Source organism: Ochotona princeps, chromosome 19, assembly GCF_030435755.1.
Source record: "Ochotona princeps isolate mOchPri1 chromosome 19, mOchPri1.hap1, whole genome shotgun sequence".
In the NCBI taxonomy this organism is placed as follows: Eukaryota; Metazoa; Chordata; class Mammalia; order Lagomorpha; family Ochotonidae; genus Ochotona; species Ochotona princeps.
This window is the reverse complement of record NC_080850.1, coordinates 44,728,462-44,749,402: the sequence shown is the minus strand read 5'-3', so window position 1 is coordinate 44,749,402 and position 20,941 is coordinate 44,728,462. Positions and strand designations below refer to the sequence as shown.

At 43.0% G+C, this 20,941-nt stretch overlaps 1 protein-coding gene across 2 annotated transcripts in view; it reads left to right on the top strand.

Moving 5' to 3' along the window:
* The window catches only part of PRR16 (proline rich 16), a 137,264-nt gene that overhangs the window by 11,845 nt on the left and 104,478 nt on the right, over positions 1-20,941 (top strand). Inside the window, exon 1 of one of the 2 annotated variants that reach the window (XM_058677482.1) lies at positions 15,117-15,193. The exons of the other annotated variant lie outside the window; for it this stretch is intronic. The gene's annotated coding sequence lies outside the window, so the exon portion shown is untranslated. Of the gene's footprint in view, positions 1-15,116; positions 15,194-20,941 lie in introns of those variants that run through there. 2 annotated transcript variants of the gene reach the window in all.

The window sequence follows — 20,941 nt, the reverse complement described above, 5'->3', positions numbered from 1 at the left end:
CTCTAGGCCTTGGAGGCACTGTAGATTCTCCCTTCTTACCATCCAGGCACATCAGAAAGCCTGGCTGGAGCCATCTTCAGCATGCTTCCAGTTTCTAACCAGCTCTGCCCTCCCGCACTACTTCCACTTGGAGCCAAGCCGCCGCCTTCTCATTTGGGTTGCTGCCACAGCCCCCATCCTCCTCCTCCTGGGCTTCGTCCATCTTTTCCTTAGGTCAGCAGTCAGCACAGCGTCAGATCCCGTCAGATCCCAGGGGTGCGCTCAGATCCCTGCAGGTGAGTCTCATGTTCCTTGCCTCCCTCTTAGTGCCCTGCCCTCCCAGCCTACATGCTGGCCACCTTGCTGTTCCAGGAATAAATGTTTTGTTTGTGTTTCCATGGTTAGTTCCACTCTGGACCTGCATCTCCTGTCTCACTCCAGTGCTGCTCAAGTCTCCCCTTTCCCTGTGACCCCTTGTGTCACCTCCAGGTCTTGTTGTGTGCTCTGGAATTCTTGGTCCTCCTTCCCTGTGCCGCCTTTGCTCTTTATTTGTTGTGTTTTTGGCTGTTTGCTTTCTGCCTTCTGGAAGTCAGTGACCTTCATTTGGTGCCCTTGAATACTCAAGGTGCTAAAGCAGGAGCTGACATGTAGCAGGTACTCATGCACTGAGTAAATGTTGACTCTCTTCCAATTTTCAGTTTATTCTTCCAAATTTCCCAAGAATCAGAGCCACCATCTTTTTTTCTCCATTGATTATTTACTAAGTATAGAAGACATGCAATAGATATATAGTAAGGATATTCAAGTTTTTCCTTAATGTGAAGAGAGTAGATTTCATAGATGAATTCTAATAAAATAAGTATATTTCCTTCCCTATCACTCTCACTCAATAACTGTCCTTAATGTCTTTTTCTTGATGCCATTCAAGAAAAATTTCATTGACGCCATTTTAATTTACTTCATAATCACAGGATTAATTCAGCAGTAGGCATAATGTTCAACAGGTAAAACACAGACCATTGTTTGATAGGAATATAGACAAGGGCTGTGTACAGTAATCAAGTCATAAGCTGTCAATTTCATTCTTATATACTTTTTTCTGTATTGTGTCATAACTACCACATATAAGGGAAGACATGTTATCTTTGTGCAACTGGCTTATTTTGTTAAGCATAATGGTCTGTGGTTGCATCCGTGTTGTTAAGAGATGGAATTCCATCTCTTATGACTGATATTCCGTAGTATGTATTTAACACATTTTCTTACTGTCATCAGTTGATGGACATCTAAGTTGATTTCATAGCTTAATTGAGCAAATTTCATGTAGGAATGGCTGCATTGTATGGTTGGTCTGTTTTCAGATTTCCACCTGAAATTTCAATCTTCCGTCTACTTTACGATTGTACTAGTTTACATCCCCTACATTCCCGCTTACAGTGTGTTAGGGTACCTCTTCCGCCCTCTACATCATTGGCAGTATTTGTTTGTTAGGGTTTTTTTTTTTTTTTAATGGCTAACAGGCATTCAGTGTGGGCTGAAGGTAATCTCATGGTGGATTTTGTTTGTATTTCCCTGGAGATTGGTGATCCCAACCTCTTTCAAGTGTCTGTTGGCCTTTTGCGTGTGAATTCTTTATCTCCCCATTCCATTATCCATGGCATGGTTTGTGGGTTGAATGGAGGGGGTGCTTGTCTCCCCTGCTTTGATTCCGTCTGGTGCCACTCTCCTCCCTCCCTCCCATCCCATGGTCTTCCCTCCGAGGTGGATGGATGACCTCTATCCAGTCCCTGCCTGGCTGCTGTGTGTCACGGTGAGGGCAGTGTCCTCAGCCTCTGAGCTCCTGACAGCTTCTCCCAAACTGTTCTCTAAAGAGGAGCTTCTGGAGACAGTCTCCTCCTGTGAACCCTGTGTGTGACCTGGAGGCCTCAGGCCGCATCTCCAGACACAGCCTTGCCTTGACATCCCAGTGGGTTCAGGGATGGCTTTTAAAACTTCCCTTTAACATGTGTGTGCATATATATTAAATATGTCATTATATGTTATATACATTATATGTTATATATTATATATAACACATATAATATAACATGATATTACACATATTACACATAACATATAATGTATGTGATGTATATTATATAATATGCACTATTATGTATATTTAATGTATATGTATGTTAAATATATATAAAGTTGGAAGGCAGATTTACAGAGATGAGGAGAGACAGAGCTATCTGACGATTCACTCCCCATAGTTGCAATGGCCAAGGCTGAGCTGGTGTGAAAGGAGCCTACGTGAGTGAAGGGTCCCAAGGACCTGGGCCAGCTCCTGCTGCTTTCCAAGGCCACAGAGAGCTGGATTGGAAGTGGGGCAGCCAGGACATGTCCAAGTACCCATATGAGATAGTAGCACCTGCAGGTGGAAGGTTAGCTTGTTGAGTCCCCATGCCAGCCCTGTTTTAAAGTTCTTTAAGCAGTTAGAATTATAATTCTGTTTTCTTGTAATAGTGTATGCAGACTTAAAGGAATGTGTGTTTATTTTAGCTGCTTTTTTCCCCCTGCTTCTTGAATGTAGTACATCTTTCTAATCATTAGTCCATATGAGTTTTAAATTATCTTGAAAATAGCATTTTTGAAAGGATATGGGATATTCTTTGAAGTCAGTTTTAGACACTCCAATGCTTTAAGAAATAAGGACAAAGTTTCATATTATAATATTATACACAACACAAAGGTGAGGGAAGGCAGTGGTTGACTCCCTTCCCCCGCCCATCTTTTATATGCTCTCTCTAGTGTTCAAAGCTAAAAGTATGTGTGTGTGGTCAGCCAGGTCAGGTGCTGGAGAGCAGACATTCGCCAAGACATAGGAATTTCATAAGCAAGTGTTATTTGTGTTTCTCAGAGTGTGTTGTCCGCTTCCCAAATGCCCAATGGATTATATTCACTGCACATTTTTTATCCTCTCACCTGTGGGCTCTGGGAATGTTTCCATTCTGTCCCCTTCAGCCTAGGAGACTGTGGGATTTCTGCCTTTAAAGGAAATATGAGGAACCCTCACAAGTTCGTAGAACTTTTTTTGGAAAAAAATGCAATGTATATGAATTTCAGAAGTACTGGTGTCAAAATTAATTTGTTTTCAGCTCTACTTTTTCATGTTCTAAGTATCCAGCTCTCTGTGGCCTTGAAGACTTTTCTTCAGTTTTTATATTTTAGGTGTAGCTTTTAGTTGTTCTTGAATGTGAATAGAAAGTTTCCCATGCTTTAAGTATATGCAAGCTTAAAGACTATAAACTCTTAATTAGATGATCCTGTCGCACATGGATAGTCAAACATTTGATGACATCATTTTAAGATACAGAAATATTATCTAAATGTACTGCTTTCAGACTACTTTATGATATATCTAAAATTCCCCTAGGATTAACAAGTATCAAGAAGAAATTAACACTGTGGTTACTTAATATGAATTAATATTGAATATGTGTAATTGCTTACGTATGTAACAGAAGATAATTTTAACTAACTAAATTACTGCTATTTACTGATTTTTAAAAATCATGGACAAACGTTTTGATTTTATTTTTCCAAACTGGAACATAATTACAATACTTAATGTTTGTCTGATGCCCTATAATTTTAAACCCATTTTGATGCCTACTATTTCATTTCATCATTACATGGAATTAAAAAAAAAAAAAAAAGACTGGCCCCAATCACCTTCCATTAAGTTCTGAGGTGCCCTTTCCTAGGCTCTCACTGCTTGCGCCAGGAAGTACTTTATGTTCTAATGATTAATATGCTTTAAGATGGAATTCAAAGCTCAGCATTCAGCCATGACCGTGGTTTCAGGGAGATTTGTTGTTGGTAGTTAAACCTTGTTCGTAACCTCTGCACAGTGTGCCCTTGGGGGATCTCACATTTTTTACTGTGGAGACTCATATGGCACAGGGTGCCTGCTTGTGGTAACGTCATTAATCACAGACAGTACACACCAAAATGCCTTGGAGTTTACCATCTGCTTTCTGAAATCACTGAGACTTGTAATGGCTAATGCATTCTACTACTGTATATCTGGGCAAACCTAAGGTATCCTTTGTGTTGAACAATGGGATAGTGAATACTGCTGATCGAATTGCAGGTTGTTGTGTTTTTTTTAATGCCCTGTAAGCAGGGCCAGGCTGAAGCAGTAAGCCAGGAACCAGGAAGTGCATATGGGTCTCTCCTACTTGTTTGGTGCGTGCAGGAGTACTTGGCCCGTATCCAGTGCTTCACAGGATGCATTTATCAGTAGGAAGCTGAATTGGAAGCAGAGCACCCGGGACTTCATCCTCCACTCCGATAAGGGATGCCTGTGTCAAAAGCAGTGGTTTTGTGACTGGGGGATGTCGAAAATAGAGTGGAAAGTAACAAGGCAAGATGTTTTTCCCTCTACTTTACACTGAAAAAACAAAGCTGTGTCCCTTGAATACTGGCCCAGATTTCCCTAGTTTCAGTTTGTTTGATTGTTTGTTTTTTAAGTTTGTTTTGTTTCTTTCTTTCTCTTTTTTCCTCTAGTTGGAAGTTTATTTGTGGAACAGCACAGGGAGACACCAGCCTCATGCAGGCCGCAGCCCAGGCATAGCATGTGCTGTGTTTGGCAAACAAAGCTGTTACCATCTGGCTTTTGTTGGCAGCTGGACGTGTGTGGGTATAGAAATGGGCTTAATCCTTGGCCTGAAGTGTGGTTTGGGTAGTTGCCTTGTTCTTGCTCTTGATCGTGGTGTGGTCTTGCCTTTTGCCTTGGTGTTTGGCTGGGACAGGCTAAGACTCCTGGCCTTGCAGGCAAAAGCATTCTTCCCAAGCTTAGGCTGGGCAGTATGTAGCCAAGTGGATTGAGTTGCCTCCAGAATCCTGAGCTTGACTCCTTAGGCTTGACAAGGGCCTTGATGGTTTCAGCACCCACACTCAAAGCCCTGGTGTTGGTTGTCTGATTCATCTTTAGACCCTTTTTGTTGTGCTTCTTGGAAAAATGCAGGTTTTTCACCAACTTGGGTTCCATCCTCAGTGTTTAAATAGGATCTCATTTATCTATTTATGTTACTTGAAAGGCAGAGAGAAAGAAGGGGAAATCTCCCATCTTCTGATTCAGTCCCCAAATCCCAGAAGAAAGCAGACTGGGACAGGCAGAAGCTGCAATCTCAGAGCGAGCGGCTGGGACTTGATTACTTGAGCGTTCATCACTGCTGCCCAGGTGCGCGTTGGCAGGAACTTGGAGTTGGGAGTGACCACACGTCTTGAGCCCTGGTGCTCCGATATGGGACACGGGGACCCCATGCAGCATCTTTGCACCCAATGCCTGCTCCAGTTTCATGCTTCTTACGTAATAATTGAGGTTTTATAAAACAAACAAAAACTTGTGGCATACTTTCTTGTAGTTGTTTTCCAGAATTCCAGAAAAAGCGTGGAGATCCTGCTTATTATCCTTAGTTGTAGTCATTGTTTTAGTAAAAAAAAAATCAATCAAGCAATCAGGTGTACTTTTCAGTGAATATGCCAACATTAAGCTGACTTGAATGTGGTTCTTTGCGTGTTTACACTGTATACTGTTTGGTTTGTTCTTGCTGTGGTTTTGCAGGGCAGTATCAGAGAGTATGGACGAAACCACAGTGAAATTGTTCATGTGTTACTAGTGATGCTTGCAAATGCTTAGATAATGTCTAGATTCAGGTTCTTATGTTTTCCTGCTGTCATGTGGAGTGCAGCAGCTAAAAGCACTTCTGTGACTAAATTCTGTGCTTAATTTTCTTAAAGAAATGTTAGTCTCATGTTAAATACATTACGAATGTTAAAAAATACTATACCCTATCACTGCCTTTCTGAATGTTCACTGTCAACTTGGATACAGTACCTGCAGGCACACACACTCTCTTCTCTCTGTTCATTTCTATTCCGTTTGTGTTTTAAAGCTGTCACTTGAAGGGGTTGATGTTACTTTCCTGATCCTAAGAACTTGACCGACTTCATCAGGACCATTTAAAGAAGCCACTCAGTTAGTTAAAAATATATGTTAGTACATGGAGGCAGGCATTTGGCACAGTGGTTTGCTAGATCTTGGGACTGTGTCCTGTTTTAGAATTCCTGGGTTTCAGTCCAGTTCCTCTGTGGCCATTCCAGCTTCCTGCCAGTACAGGTACTAGAGCAGGGGAAGGGAGGGTACCAGATGACAGTTCAAGAACTTGGGGCCCTGCCACCCGCGTGGGAGACTGAAGCTGAGTTCCAGTGCCCTGGCCAGCAGCCTGGCCAGCTCTGATTGTTTTGGGCATTTGGGGAGTGAGCAAGCAGATAAAAGATATCTATCTCTTTTGTTTGAATGAAATGAAAATAAACAAAAATTTGAAAGAAAAGCAAATACTAAAAATAGATCATAAAATTGCAAGTGGAGTTAATAAATCATAACATTCTGTCATTTTGTTCATTTTCAAAAATTTAGTTGAGTTGAATTAAATCAATTGTGTGTCTTGTGGGACCACTCATGTATTTCCCTTTTTGTTTCCAGTGTTTTCACATATTATAGCTATAGGAATTTTTAAAAGTTGTAGAAAAAAGGGACGTTGAAAGATGAGTTAATTTCAACGCAAATAATTTTTTAAATCCATACATAATTTTTGATTTTACACATTTTCTGTGAAGTTTTTGGATGCCTCATGTGCACAGATTTCAAAGATTTTTGTTTGCATGGAAAGAAACAATGCTTTCCATGAAATATTTGTACCCTTGCATAAGCCTTGAGTTTATGTGAACTAATTCTTGCATTTTATTTTCAGAATTGTTTTAGGTATTTTATGTTCTCTGCAATCTATATAAATGTTAGGGTTTGTTGTTGTTGTTGTTGTTGTTGTTATCTCCACAAAACACTTCTTCCAGGGCTTTTGAAAGGAGTTATGTTAAACATGTGTCAGTTTGTGGGGATTGGAAACAGTGGTGAGTCTTTGAATCCATGAATATAGTTGTCTTTTTAGATCACTTTAAATTTCTTTCATTAGTCTTCTGTCACTTTCAGCATACGAATGTTGCATATTTTGGTACACTGTTTATTTTTTGATTAATTATGAGTAGTAGATTATTTTAAATTTTATACTCTTCTTGCAAGTTAGAATTTGTGTCTTGTGACCTTACTAAACTAATTTATGATTTCTAGTGTTTTTTCCCGTTTGCTTTGTAGTCCATAGGATTTTCCATATAGAAGGTGAGACTTGCAAATGAAGACCCTGCTGTTCTTCCTTTTGTTTATTGTAGTGAATAAAATCTCCTGCTTTATGTTCAATCAGAGTGGTGTGAGCAGAGATCCTCTTTTTTTATTATTAATTACATTGCGTTATGTGACAGTTTCATAGGCTCTGGGATTTCCCCAACCAGTCCCCGTACTCTCCCCAATGGTGGATTCCTCCACCTTGTTGCAGTATTACAGTTCAAATTCAGTCAAGATTCTTTCATTGCTAGCATATACCAAGCATAGAATCCAGCATCTTATTGTCCAGCTAAATTCTACAGTTTCTTTGGGAGACCATCTCTGGTCTGAAGGTAGAGCTGGCACAGTATCATCCCGATCTATTAAAAGCCACAACATAACATCAACAACAATTTACAACATTATGGAATTGATTGACATGTTATTGAGTAACAAATATGTTAAAAAATGCAAGTTCTTAACCACATCCTGTGACTTCTTCATTGACATTTCAATTTTAGTTTATACACAGAACCGGCTGCTATACACCTTAAAATGGTTATAGGGTTCTATTCAGCTGTCTCATGTCTATTTTCGTTTTCGGGTGTAGCAGTTTATAGTGTTGAAGTATAATTTTGCTGAACTTGGCAGATTTTAGGATAGTCTAAACTGGCTTATAACTCTAACAAGGCATATGTCAAGAGTTGAGGTGCAGAACAGTTTTAGGTGGGGTCTAAAGTACAGAGAAGTCTTCACTACCCTAGTGAGGAGTAACTAATCTTTGTGTCCTACCTAGTAAGGTATATGTGAGTCCACGCTGACCATTTTCTATCTGGTTCTAAGCTTTCCTTGTTGTTTTCTGTCTATCAATTCTAATTTGTGTGTGTGTGTGTGTGTGTTTGGGGGGGGGCTCCAGAGTGACCCTGATGGTCATTGCAAGAGGGTGGGGATCCAAAGTTGGAACTAAGTAAGGACCAGCGAAAGCTCCCCTTCCTAGTCCCGAAGGAAGTTTACTGTTCTTCCGTTTTTGCTCCTGGCTGTTGTTCGATGACCTTGGATTCTGCAAGGGAGGATTTGGGCTTCTTCCATCCATGTGGTAGATCCCAACGGGGGTGGGTGACCTCAGAGTTCTCGACCTCCGAAGGCACTCAAGTTCCCCGTGGTGAGCAGAGATTCTTTTGGGAGAATGAATTCATTTTCTCTCCATTAACTAAAGTATTTCCTGTAGATACTTTTAGTAGGTGTTCTTTATTAATTTAAATAATTTTTACCCTTCTCTGTATTTTTTGATGTATTATGAAGTCCTAAAAAAAAAAAAAATTGACAGAATCATTGCAGGAAAATATCTGGAATCCAAATGCTATGGTCCGAAAGAATGGTAGAAATACAGGGCAAGGAGATTAAGAGGATTCCTAGACTGAAGACACTTATGACCACTAAGTTATGGGCCACCGTTCTTTGGGAGAAGCCTGTTTGTAGAACTGTCCGGCTGTGGAGGACAGAGGTATTTGGCAGTGGTACAGACCCCTCACCCAGTCCCTGGTTCCCTTTGCCCTGACCATGGTGCTGATTCTGCAGGAAGTTAAGCAACTTCATTGCATCATGGCAAATCGGAAGGCTCTGCCATTGGCCCTGCTCCACAACAGTGTAAGTACAAGTCTTACATTTTGTTTGTAGTAGAGACAGATTGAAAGGGGTATTAGGAATTGCTGTGAATTCCTACTGTTTTGTTTTTTCATTAAACATGGAGTTACTGAAGAAATTGTGGGGATACTTGAGTAGGGCCTTTGTCACCTACTATCATGGGAATACTATGCATGCACACATACGTAACAGCATGCTGTGTACTAAGGTAGCATGCTAAAGAGAAACTCTTTGATCCAGCCACAGGAGAATGTTTCAAAATTAAAATGAGAGCAGTGGGTCAGCTTTCATGCAATCAACATGGATGATGAATATATGATCTAAGAAGTGCAAAGTCTATGGAAGAAAATGCTGGTGTGATCAGTAAATAGGACCTCAGGCCAGGAATTCAGAGAGCAGCCCTGAGCCAGTTCCTTACTGCACGTCTGTTCCTGTACCATCACTTGGAGGGAACACCTGTAAAGTCAAGACTCTTAGGGAAAGGATTATGACTGGCAGTTTCATGCTGCTGCTTAGGCTTCTTAAATGTATTAAATAGGAGTGTTAGACACTCACACTTGGGAGTAAACTGCCCAACACGCCCCTTCCTGGTCCACAAGCACAACTCTTCAATGCAAAGTAATACCTTCCATATGATGCTCCTAAGTTGTAGAAAATGAGAATTTCCTTGGAGTGTTTGGCAGGCCTAGTTGAGGCTGACTCTGTATCTGTATATCCCTTTATTGTGCAGGAAGTATGTCTGCTTTACCACTCTCACTTCCTCACTGCATGCACTTGTAAAGTCACGCCGTGTGGCAAGTGAAGCTTTCCCTGCATAGAGAACAGTGATTTCCTAGAAACGGAAGTAAAAATGAAAAGACAAAGGAATAAACACATACACACAGAGAAGTACACATTACCTAGAGTCTCCATATGAAATGCCGTTGAATTACCCCCTTGTGTGTGTTCTTGTTTTAACTTGGAATTTTCATAAGTATCTTTTTAGGTGCTATTTAAAACTCTTGCCCTCCATACTTTCCTTTTTTTAAAAAAAGAATGATCAGTGCAATCTTATTTTAGGAGAAATTCTAGCATACAAAGCCAAAAGCACATTAAAATAGGTTTGGATTTGGGCCAGGCACCATAGTGGGTAAATCCTCACCTTGCATGCGCTGCAATCACATATGGAGCTGCCAGTTTATGTCCTGGCTGCTCCGCTTCCCTTCCAGCTCCCTGAATGTGGCCTGGGAAAGCAGCAGAGGATGGCCCAAAGCCTTGGGACCCTGCACCTTCGTGGGAGACCCGGAAGAAGCTCCTGGCTCCTGGCTGCAGATTGCCTCAGCAGTGGACACTGCAGTCGCTTGGGGGGTGAGCCAGTGGCTGGAAGATCTTTCTGTGTTTCAGTCTCTCTGCAAATCTGACTTTCCAATAAAAATAAATTGTTTTTAAAAAACAGATGTGGATCAGCTGTTTATAAAAGTATTTAAATTCCTTCATAGGCGTATCCCCTGCTGTTTAATCCACACCCATAGCGTAGACTGAACTTGACTTTGCCACAAACTAGATAAAATCCAATACGTAGCTTAGATCTATGGTGGTTGTTTTTCTCATGCAATAAGAAATGCTGGGCAGCCAGTCCAGGGCTGAGAGTGTGGTGCTCAGGGTGGTGTGTGGGAAAGCAGAATCTACTGTCTTCCTTTGCCCATCCATGCTATGGGGCTTTTCCCTTACCGTGGCAGTACTGATGAAGCGGCTCTGTCGCATGTGATTCTAGGCAGAAAAAAAAGCAAAGAGCAAAAGACTAAAAGAATTGTCCAGAATTTGCCAGCTGAGTCTGCCTCTAAAATGTTTTCCATCTTACCCCAGTTGGGTCCCATGACCCGAAGGGAAACTGAGAAAAAAACTGTTTCACTTTCTATCCTCAATCAGAGGCAAGGAAACTGAACTGTGCCTGGTGCACAGAGTAAATTTATTGCCTGCTGTTCTGTTCGTTTCAACTTTTTGTAAGTGGTCCCACCAGGCTAAAGAGATAGAACAGGAGAAACCTCTGCTTTGAGTGATGTGCCCTGAGTGAAGATAGTTTGCATTTGTTTTAGAGAATGTGTCCAATAACCTTGAAAAATTCAGCATAAGGTTACCCACAATTGGGAAAAAAAATAGAGGAAAAGAATTCTTCCATCCTGGTTCATTCACCCAATGCCTACAGTAGCTCAGCCAAAGCTAAGTACTAGGAGCTCATCCTGGCCCTGCCCTGACTGTTAGGATGAACTGCCACCTGCTGCCTCCCAGGGCATAAAGTATCAGGAAGCTGGAATTTTAGTGGAGGCATTCTACTGCAGGAAGCAGGTATCCCAGCTGGTGGACTAACTGCTACATTGTGGCTTAACTGCTTTTGGGGTGGGCATATCAATTTATGTTTATATATTAAATCTAAATACATCTTTGAAGAATTATATGATGTGTGCATATTGATAAAATTCACGTTGCGATTTTGTCTCTTTTTGCTGAGATAGGTCTGGAATACATTTACATCGATTGCAAAGCTAGCTAACATCATAGTGAACATCATTCCTAATTGACGGATGATGCTTTGTACAGTGAGAAACCAGAGAGCTGACCAGAGTGGGAAATATGTGGCAACATGTTTCACCAGCCTTTACCCTATAGACATCAGTGATGCAAATTACTAGACTAACATGCTATAGGCTTTGTTTATATAAAGTATCCTGGTCATTGGTGATTATCTCATACAGTATTTTTAGCTAAAAATAGTTTTTCTTTAACATTTTAATTGAGACAAGCCAGCTTTACATGTTGAGAGGGGACACTTAGCCCAGCAGTTAGTACACCTGCACCTGAGTGCTGATGCTCAACTCATGGTTCTGGCTCTCCCAGACAGCTTCTGGCCAGTGTAGATCCTCAAGCACAGTAGAAATGGCTTAGATGCTCTACCACCCACAGGGCAGACCTTGCTTGAGTGCCAAGCTCTTAACTCGGTCCTGGTCCACCTCCAGCCGTTGTGGGCATTTGGGAAAGTAAACCGATAGGTCATGAAGGCTCTCTCTCTCTCTCTCTCTCTCTCTCACTCTCTTTCTCTCTCTCTCACTCTCTCACTCTCTCTCTCTCTCTCTCTCTCTCTCTCTGCCTTCCTGCCTCTCTCCCTCCTCCTTCCCTGCCTCTCTCCAAAATTTGAAGTCTTAGGTAAAACTGTACCTGATTGTATTGTACCATGTGATACTTTAAAACACGTTCATTGTGTGATGTTCAAGTCAGAGTAAACTGGCTGTCAGCTACCAGGGCGAATGCATAGCAGTTAATTGTTTGTGAAAAGCCCAGTCTGAAGTGCTAAATATGGCAGTTTGACCTTGGGTGTCTTTGGGCAGCAATTATTATCAAATGAAAAAAAAAAGTTCCTGTAAGCTGTTTTTCATTTGCAAAACCATATCCTTCTGTGTTTGTATACAGAAACAACTGGGCAGCAAGACAGTGGAGTTACAGCACAGGCAGATGCTGCAGTTTGCCTACTCAGTATTTCTTCGCTCCCACTTTGGTTTGAGGCTCTATGCTCCTTTGCCTGTCCTAGTAAAGTATGACGTGTTCAGACCGGAGGTGATGGAGCTTGGAGAAGCGTTTTTAAATGGCAGGCATTGGCTGTGCACACCTTACCTCCTCGTCCTTCCATGTCTCCCCTTGTGCTGCATGGAATGCTCAGACACACAGCTTGCTCCTTGAAGCTGCCTGTTTAAAGGCACACTCAGAGATGGACAACATCTGGAGTCTATTCCAAGACTTCTTGGAGTTGTTGCGTCATCCCCGGACTGCTGTCAATTTGACTTCTGTTGTGTAAAACCTCTGTACTGACAACAGGGCTATTAGGGTTTGCTTCCACGAGCAGTTGAACACCGTTTTCCCCTGTTGGGACTTGGAGGGGAAGGTGTGGTGCTCAGAGACAGCGGAACCCCTTCCCTGAAGTCTGCTCCTGTTTCTAAGGTTCTGAGGCTGCTGTCAGGTGCCGGTCCCGGAAGCCTCGGTTGCTTTGCCATTTCAGCACAGAGGAAAGAAAGGTCTCGCACAGTGTACTTAGCCCCGCTCCCATATTCTCAGGTCTTTGCTTCTCCAGTGTTACTGGGTCTTTCCTTAGGAGAGCTTTATTTGGAGAACTGCCCTCTGCAAGTACTTCCTTTTTCAATTTGGATGTTTTTAGTATTAAGCATCACTTTTTAAGGGTAAAGCTATCACACCATTATGATCTATCAGCTCTTGACTGTGTCACAGAGGTAATTGCTTCTGTGGAGTAAGCTAAATCATAATGCCATGATTCTTATTTTCTGAATTTAAATATGTATGACTTTATTTTTTTTTCTATATGACCTGTGGTTTATGTTAGATTGGAAGGGGGAGATGGTGATAATTTTTTGCCCAAATGAAAGTGGTGAAGTTGAAATTATACAATGACTGTGACAGCTTTCTGTGAAATGGTCTGTTCATTTAGATTATATTCTCCTGTCACATGTTTATGTTACCTATGAATCAAAGTAGTGCATTTCTAATTAGCTGGCAGAATGCAACAGTGCAATAAATCTTGTCTGTCCTGTGTTCACGCATGTTCTGTGTTCCTTCTATTTGTCTTGTAAATACTTTAAGTCACATGGTTTATAGACACCACAATCTCACCATTGTGTAATCACACATCTGTGGGCCAGATTTTCCCCTGGGTCTCTGTTGAGTTCTCCACATTCGTTTGTTGGACTGTTTATGACCATGCACATTTGCTACCATGCAAGGAGGCTGGGGTGGGTTGCCCTGGTCACCATCTCCCTCCATACAGGAGGAAGACTCAGTCGCTTGGGGCTTCGGAAAGATTTCAGTTGGGTACAGTTGTATTCTGGGACTTCTGCTGCTTGCTCAGGCTCTGCTTGCTGAGAGGTGGCCTTAAGGAAGGAGAACTGAGGCAGGAAACCCATCCTGAGGGGTTTTCACCGACAGGTTCTCCAGTCATTCTATTCAGTGTTATACTATAGAGGCATTACCTGGGGAGGAATAGAATTTGGAAAAAAAAAAAAAGAAGATCAATTTTTAGTTTCTGATGGCTGTTAAATTGTCATTATCATGCAACATGAAACCAAAGATTTTCCCTGAAGTATTTGAGTTAGAGCCGAAGAAATTAATGTGGGCCAAAGTTGTCAGGTGACTGTCAAGACAGGTTAGTTTTTATTTCATCTGTTCATTCAGAAACTTGGAGTGACCGAGTTAACAGCCTTCTAGATGGAAACTTTATGTCAGCAATGAATATTTGATCCACAGAATATTTTGGGTCATGGAGTATTTGTGTATGTCTGTTTGCTTTTTTAATATAGAAGAATATACTTTGTGGTTGAGTGGCAATGTAGTGGATTACCTATTCATTGCACCATTACTTATTTATTTATTTACTTACTTAATTATTTTTTTTGATTTTTATGGAAAAGTCAGATTTAAGGAGAAGGAGAGACAAAGAGAAAGATCCTCCAGCCACTGGTTCACTCCCCACAGTGGCCACAATGGCGGGAGCTGAGCTGATCCAGAGTCAGAAGCTTCCGCGTCTCTCATGTGGGTACAGGGTCCCAAGAGTTTGGGTCATCCCCTGCTACTTTCTAAGGCCACAGGCAGGTACCTGGAAGGGAAGTGGAGCATCCAGGACATGAGCTGGCATCCATATGTGATCGTGGCACAGGCAAGATGAGGATTTAGCCACTAAGCTGTCACACTGGAACCCCCAATGCACCATTCTTCACATGTGCATGTTTGGGCTCACTGTCAGCAAGCCTCCTGCAAGGCCAAAAGAAAGTTTCAAAAAGAGCCAGTTCTTGAAGCTTTCAAAGACTCTTATGGTAAAATGACCAAAACTGGGTAACTAGTTTATTTTTTTCTAGCTGAACTTGTTGGTTAAATCCAGGCTGACTTTGTGATTAACTTAACTGTGATTCAGTGTGAATTTCCCAGCTTTTAAACTGAGAGTGATTTGCACCTGCCTCTGAAGAGATGGTATTATGGGCATAGTGATCATGATTGGCAGGACACTTTGTGCTTCTAGAAAGCCATTTAAACACTAAATAGTAATATTCAATGTGTTCCAGAGGAACTCATTAATGTATGTCAGGATATAGTTCATAATGGGAATATGAGAAATGGATAGGTCTTGACAGTTGAAACTGTTCATCAGATGAAATTGCTGGATGAGAAATTACTGTCTGGCATGCTTATTATTGTGCAACAGAGCCTGCTCTCTGTGAAGGTTGGTATTGTACTTCCTATCATTTGCAGAACAGGATGATGTTCCATCAGATGCCATCTGTGCCCACACATTGGATTCTAGACATGGTGTGAGGCTGCCACTTTTGAAAGGTATCAGAACCCTGTTGCATGTTGCAGATGAAGGAAGTTTTGGGCTGGCGAAGTTTGAAGATGGTTAGATAAGTGAGTAGGAGTCCAGTTGGTCCCCAGATTGGAATATCTAGAGAGTACCTGTGTATCCGAAACCCTGACAGGGCATTGTGTTACGTAGAAAGGATCCTCTGTAAGTTCATGGGAGACATGTGTTATGGGGGGGGCAACTGTATGAATTTCAGGGATTGTTTTGGTATCTTTTAATTCCATCTTTCATGAAATTCTTGGAGTTCCTTCACTCATATTGCCATGAGGTTGTAGTAGAACAAACTGCACAGTGAGGGTTGTGAGGCGCAGAGTGTGGTACGAGCTCTGTTGCATCCGATGCATGGGACCCGAGTGAGGTCTCCTGGGCAGTGTGTGAGTTTCTGCTTCCCTAGTTGTCTGCAGAAAGGCAGTGGGTGTGCATGAGTGCAGGACAAGGTGTTGTCACATGATCTGATATTTGGCTTTACTGCCGCAGAAACCTGATTGATGGGGCTAGGGAGTGCAGATCTGTCTCCCAGGGCCCTGCACATGGGCTTCCAGGAGTGCAGGAGGGCAGGCAGTGTGTCAGTGTGCTAATGTATAATAAGCAGCAGCACCATTGGAGCCGACATCTTCTGCCGAGCTGATCCTTGCCCTGATAGCAAAGCACTTGGGAAGCTGATTACCACTGAAAGCCTGCACGGTTTTCATGGAATGTGTTCAGGCTACTTCAGTTCAGTCTGAGGTTCCTTCATTTGTGCAGTGAAAGTCCTGTTTGCTTCTGGGACGGAAGGGGAAGAGCTTTGGATGGGAGTGTTCTTTCCTGTGGGCTGGGCCTCTGAGAACCTTCCTTTTCGAAGTTTCTCTTCCATTGTAAACTCTCCTCCTGGTGGGATATTACTGATTTTACTCACACTAGAGACAACTTTTTATGTCTCGGAGTTATTTACAGCTCTTCAAAATGACTGGCCATATCTCTTTCTGACCTAGTATATGTTGATTTTATAATGTCATGTTCAGAAGGAAACGTTATCTCCTATTTAGAAGTTCCTGGAGGAAGTTTTCTCTGCAGTCCCTCGCCTGCTGTGAGGAGATAGCTCTGCTTTAGCAGCTCCAGGATCAGCACAGAGGAGTTCTGTGGCCTCAGCCCTGCAGTGGACACAGCCTGGGTATCCTCTTGTTCCGCTGCAGCACCTTTTGTCTTGGAGGGTAGCAGTCCAGCTCTCTGGCTCCTGCCATGGTTGCCTCACCTCCGCTTCTGACTGGCCTGCTGTAAAGCCATGGTCCCACGGTCTCCTCCGAGGTTTCTGTGATTTGCTTGAGCACCCCGCAGAACTCAGGGAAGTCCGTACTTAGCTTCAGTGAATCATCATAGAGATTTCCACACAGTACACAGTTGCTGAGAAATGCACAAGTTGAGGCCTGGGGACAGGTGCAGGGCTCCCGGGCTCTCTCCGTGTGCCACCCTGCAAAGGCACATTGCCAAAACACCATTGCAAAAACACCAATGACTGGGAGAGAGGGCGACAGATACCGACTATCTGCTATCTTCCAGTTCACTCCGCCACATACCTGCATCGGTCTGTTCTGGGGCAAGCTGAAGCCAGGAGCTGAGAGCTCAGGAGGGGTCTCCCACATGGGTGCCACAGTCCCAGGCATTGGAGTCGCACCCGGCTGCCTCCCTGGGTGCACCTTAGCAGGGAGCTGAGAGCTCAAGTGGGGTCTCCCACATGGGTGCCACAGTCCCAGGCATTAGAGTTGCCCCCAGCTGCCTCCCTGGGTGCACCTTAGCAGAGAGCTGCCACCTGGAGTGGAGCTGGGGCTAGGACTAGGACCTGGCACTCTGATCCGGATGCAGTCTTACCTGCTGTGCCAAATTCCTGCTCCAGAAAAGGCTCATGTTCCTCACCATTCCATCCTCTTGGGGCTTGGGTGAAGGGCCTTTGGACGAGGAGGACCTGGGCATGCTTCCATGGCCCGCCTTGGGGAGGGAGTTATTAACCAAATAAAATGCATGTCATAATGTCAGCCTACCATGCTACCTATGAGAGGTGAAGTGTAGTATGTATGGTACTCAGAGAGTGACTCTGTACTTACTGTGTGTATTTCGGGAGGTCTTTTTGCGAAAGCCAGTTTAGTCTTCGGATTGAACTGTGATTCTGCAGGGAAAAAAAACTTTCCTCTGAAACACTAACTAGTCAAGCAACAGAGGAGAAATAGCATTATCTTTTATATTGCTTTTTGTTGCAGATGTATTTGTTTAGTGTTTCTGAAAGGCCAGGTAACATACACACACTCACAAATGAGAGATAGTATTTTTCCATCTGATGATTCATCCCCCACATGGACACAGCAGACAGGATTGGGCCAGACTGAAGCCAGGAGCTTGGCACTCTTACATGGACTGCAGGAGCCCAGGTACTTGGGCTGTCATCTAATGCTTCCTAGATCTGTTAACAGGGAGCAGCCAGGCTGCCAACCAGCCCTCTGATGCAGCATGGAGGCTTCCCAAGCAGTGGGTTAACCCGCAGTACTGCAATGCCTACCCCAGCACCATCTTTCAACATAGTTGAATGTGGAGTAAGACACAGCCATGAATAGAATCCTAGAAGAGCTGCTCCCTACCACTTCCTTCCTGTTGGTGTTGATTGCCTTAGAAAAGTGGGGAGATTGCCACTTCCGGAAGTTCTCCAGGCGTATGAAGAGCCGTAATTGGAAAAGCTTTGGTGAAAGGCAATGTGTTGCACCCCAGCCATCAGGTAGTGCTTTTCAGTGAAGCTCAAGAACCCTAAGATGACAGGGTTTCATGAACCTCTCCCCTGCCCCCCTCACCCCCATGCCAGCCATGCTGCATTTTCACATTGCCCTAGGTTCAAACATCTGCTGATCGGCTTCGTAAGCTGCTGGCTTTCCCTTGAATCCCCTGGTGTCCCTAGAGTCCCCTTGCATTGGCCTTGTTTCTCTCTAAATACAGGGTAGCATCCATCCACCCACTACATTTTTATTGGCCTTAACTTTCCTTGGAGGACACAGTTTGCCATTGCCCTGTAGCTCTGTAAATGGGAGGCTGTGAGGACTCCATTTACCTGACTGATTCTGCTCATGGCTCAAAAAGTCAACAGTCTTGAGGGTGCAGTATGACTGCCAGGTCAGCTGGGTTGTCTTTGCAATGCTTCTCAAAGGAGAGTTACTTGCTCTTGTCAGAAACTTGCTTCTGACCATTCTTGCAGAGTATCACATTAGTGGGATCCAGTGGACACTGCATGTTGATGGCTTCTGGCAGCAGAGGGGAAAAGCAGCAACAGTAACAGCAAAAACACAACCTCTGTCTGACAATAAAATATGCTCCTGGGCCCAGTGTGATGGCTCAGTTGACTGATCCCCCCTTGCAGGTGCCAGGATCCCATATGGGCACCAGTTCGCGTCCCAGCTGCTCCTTAATTGACTAGTCCTCCCCTTGCAGATACTAAGATCCCATATGGGCGCCACTTCACATCCCATCTGCTCCACTTCCCATCCAGCTCCCTGCTTGTGGCTTTGGAAAGCAGTAGAAGACCACCCAAAGCTTTGGGATCTGTACCCACATAGGAAACCTGGAGGAGGCGCCTGACTCCTGGCTCTGGATCAGCTTGACTGTGGCCTTTGTAGCCATTGGGAGTGAACCAGGAGATGGAAGAGCTTTTTCTCTCTTCTTCTCTGCACAAATCTGCCTTTAAAAAAATCTGTGCCTTTCATACCTATGACAACAGGAAGGAATTTGGAATGTTCGGAAATATCTCCAATCTCTAAGTACATTAAAATGTGTGCTGCATTCCTGTGGGCACACTCCAGAGAACTTTCTGTAAGCTCAGGTCACGTCATTCCACCTTGGGGCTCTCATTTACTTGTGGTGGCATTCTCTTACTCCCTGTCTTCCCAACTTTCCCACAAGCCTCACTCAGCTCTGTGTGCTGTCCTGCAGCTTCTCTGACCCCTAGCAGTGTCCCAATATTTAGTATGCTCAGTGCTTTGGGTTGTCCAAACATCCCTTCCTGGAGTTCTGTCCCTCCTTCTCTTCATCCTGGCCCCTCATTGTCAGTTGCTGTTCCCTGCACCACCCCACCCCACCGCCGTTCTCTGTTTCAATATTCTCTTTTTTTTCATGAAGCTTGTAACAGTTTGGACTTAACATATTTATTTATGATTGCATTTGATGTCTCAATTAGCAGTCTGACTTAGGACATTAGCATGTTTGTGTAATTCATTACCGTATGCCCAGCATTTAGCTCCATTTTTATATGTAAGGGGTTCCCAGTATATATGAATGAATGATGAGTGGGTGAGCTTTTAAAAAAAGATTATTTATTTGAAAGAAGGTCTGTGTGTGTGTGTGTGTGTGTGTGTGTGTGTGTGTGTGTGTTTGAGAGAGAGACAGAGAGACAGAGAGAGAGATAGACAAACACACTGAGCGAGAGCAACATCCTCCATTTGCTGTCTTGCTTCTCAAAAGCTAAAGCTTGCCTGACTAAAGCCAGGATCCAGATTAGGCCATCTTATGCTGCTTTCCCAGATGTACTAGCAGGTAGCTGGATGGGAAGTGTAGCAGCTGAGATTCAAACTGGTGCCAGTGTGGGATTCTGGTGCCACAGGTTGTGATTTTATGTGCTATTTCCCCTGTATGGCCCCTGTTTACTAATTGCTATGGGCACTATAACAAGTGGCATGTAGACAGTTTGGGAATTAAATAAATCTAAGGTTTTCATTCAGTGCTGTGTGAAATCGAAGAGTCTTCAAAGTTGGAAATTGAATTTTAATGCATTTAATAGCCCAACATTTATATATGTAGACTCTAGGGTCTTGTTACTATGAGCGTGTTAACCTTTGCCCCTTTCTGTGTAGAGGAAACATGTTATATGTTGCCTCCCTTTTTCAATGAGATTCTTTTCTAAGATAACCTATTTGCACAACTCACTGAAAAGTTAAGCAGTGAGTAAGAATGCTGGTTATGTAAACTGGGGGGACCTGGGTGTTTGAGGTAACAGTGGCCTCAGAGATATCTCCCATTCTGATTACTGTTTCTTCTGAAAGTCTTCATCCATTCATTCCAGGAAAACAGTTTAGCAGCATTCTGAGGCAGGCAGTTCATGCCTGTGGACATGAATTCTGTGTGTCAAAACATCTTTCTCACAGTGAATTGTAAGCAGTAAGTTATGGAAGAAGTAAATCATGCCTTATGGGGGTAAAGGTTTCTGCTACTTCATTGTCTTTATGTATTCAGATGTGTTGTAATTAAGCTTTATTCAGTTGAGGGTAACTTCCATATAACTTCCATGCAACAACTACTCTGGTAAATTTTCTTGCTTTCATGATCTCTTGTTTACAAAGACTTGAGTCAAGCTGTCTCTCAAATTTGAACTTGTGTGTTTTTTTTTTGTTTGTTTGTTTGTTTCATATAGGAGATCTTTTTTTAATGAGCACATTTTTCACTTCTCTTGTTAGCCCAGCCGCTGTCCTAGGTGCTTACCACCTAGGCCTGAGCACATTTCATGCCATGATTCGGGAGGTTGGGACCTGTACGTTAGCAGGTACAAGGTGTTCTTATGTCTAAAAGCCAGCTTCTCACAACATGAGTGTGTGTAGAATATCAAATCTACCAAGCCAAGTATGCTTGGCATGCCTACTTCTTTCTTCTTTCAAAATGTGACTATTGCAGGCATCAACCAAAAACGAAAAGGAAATCAGCTGCATGTATCACCTAAC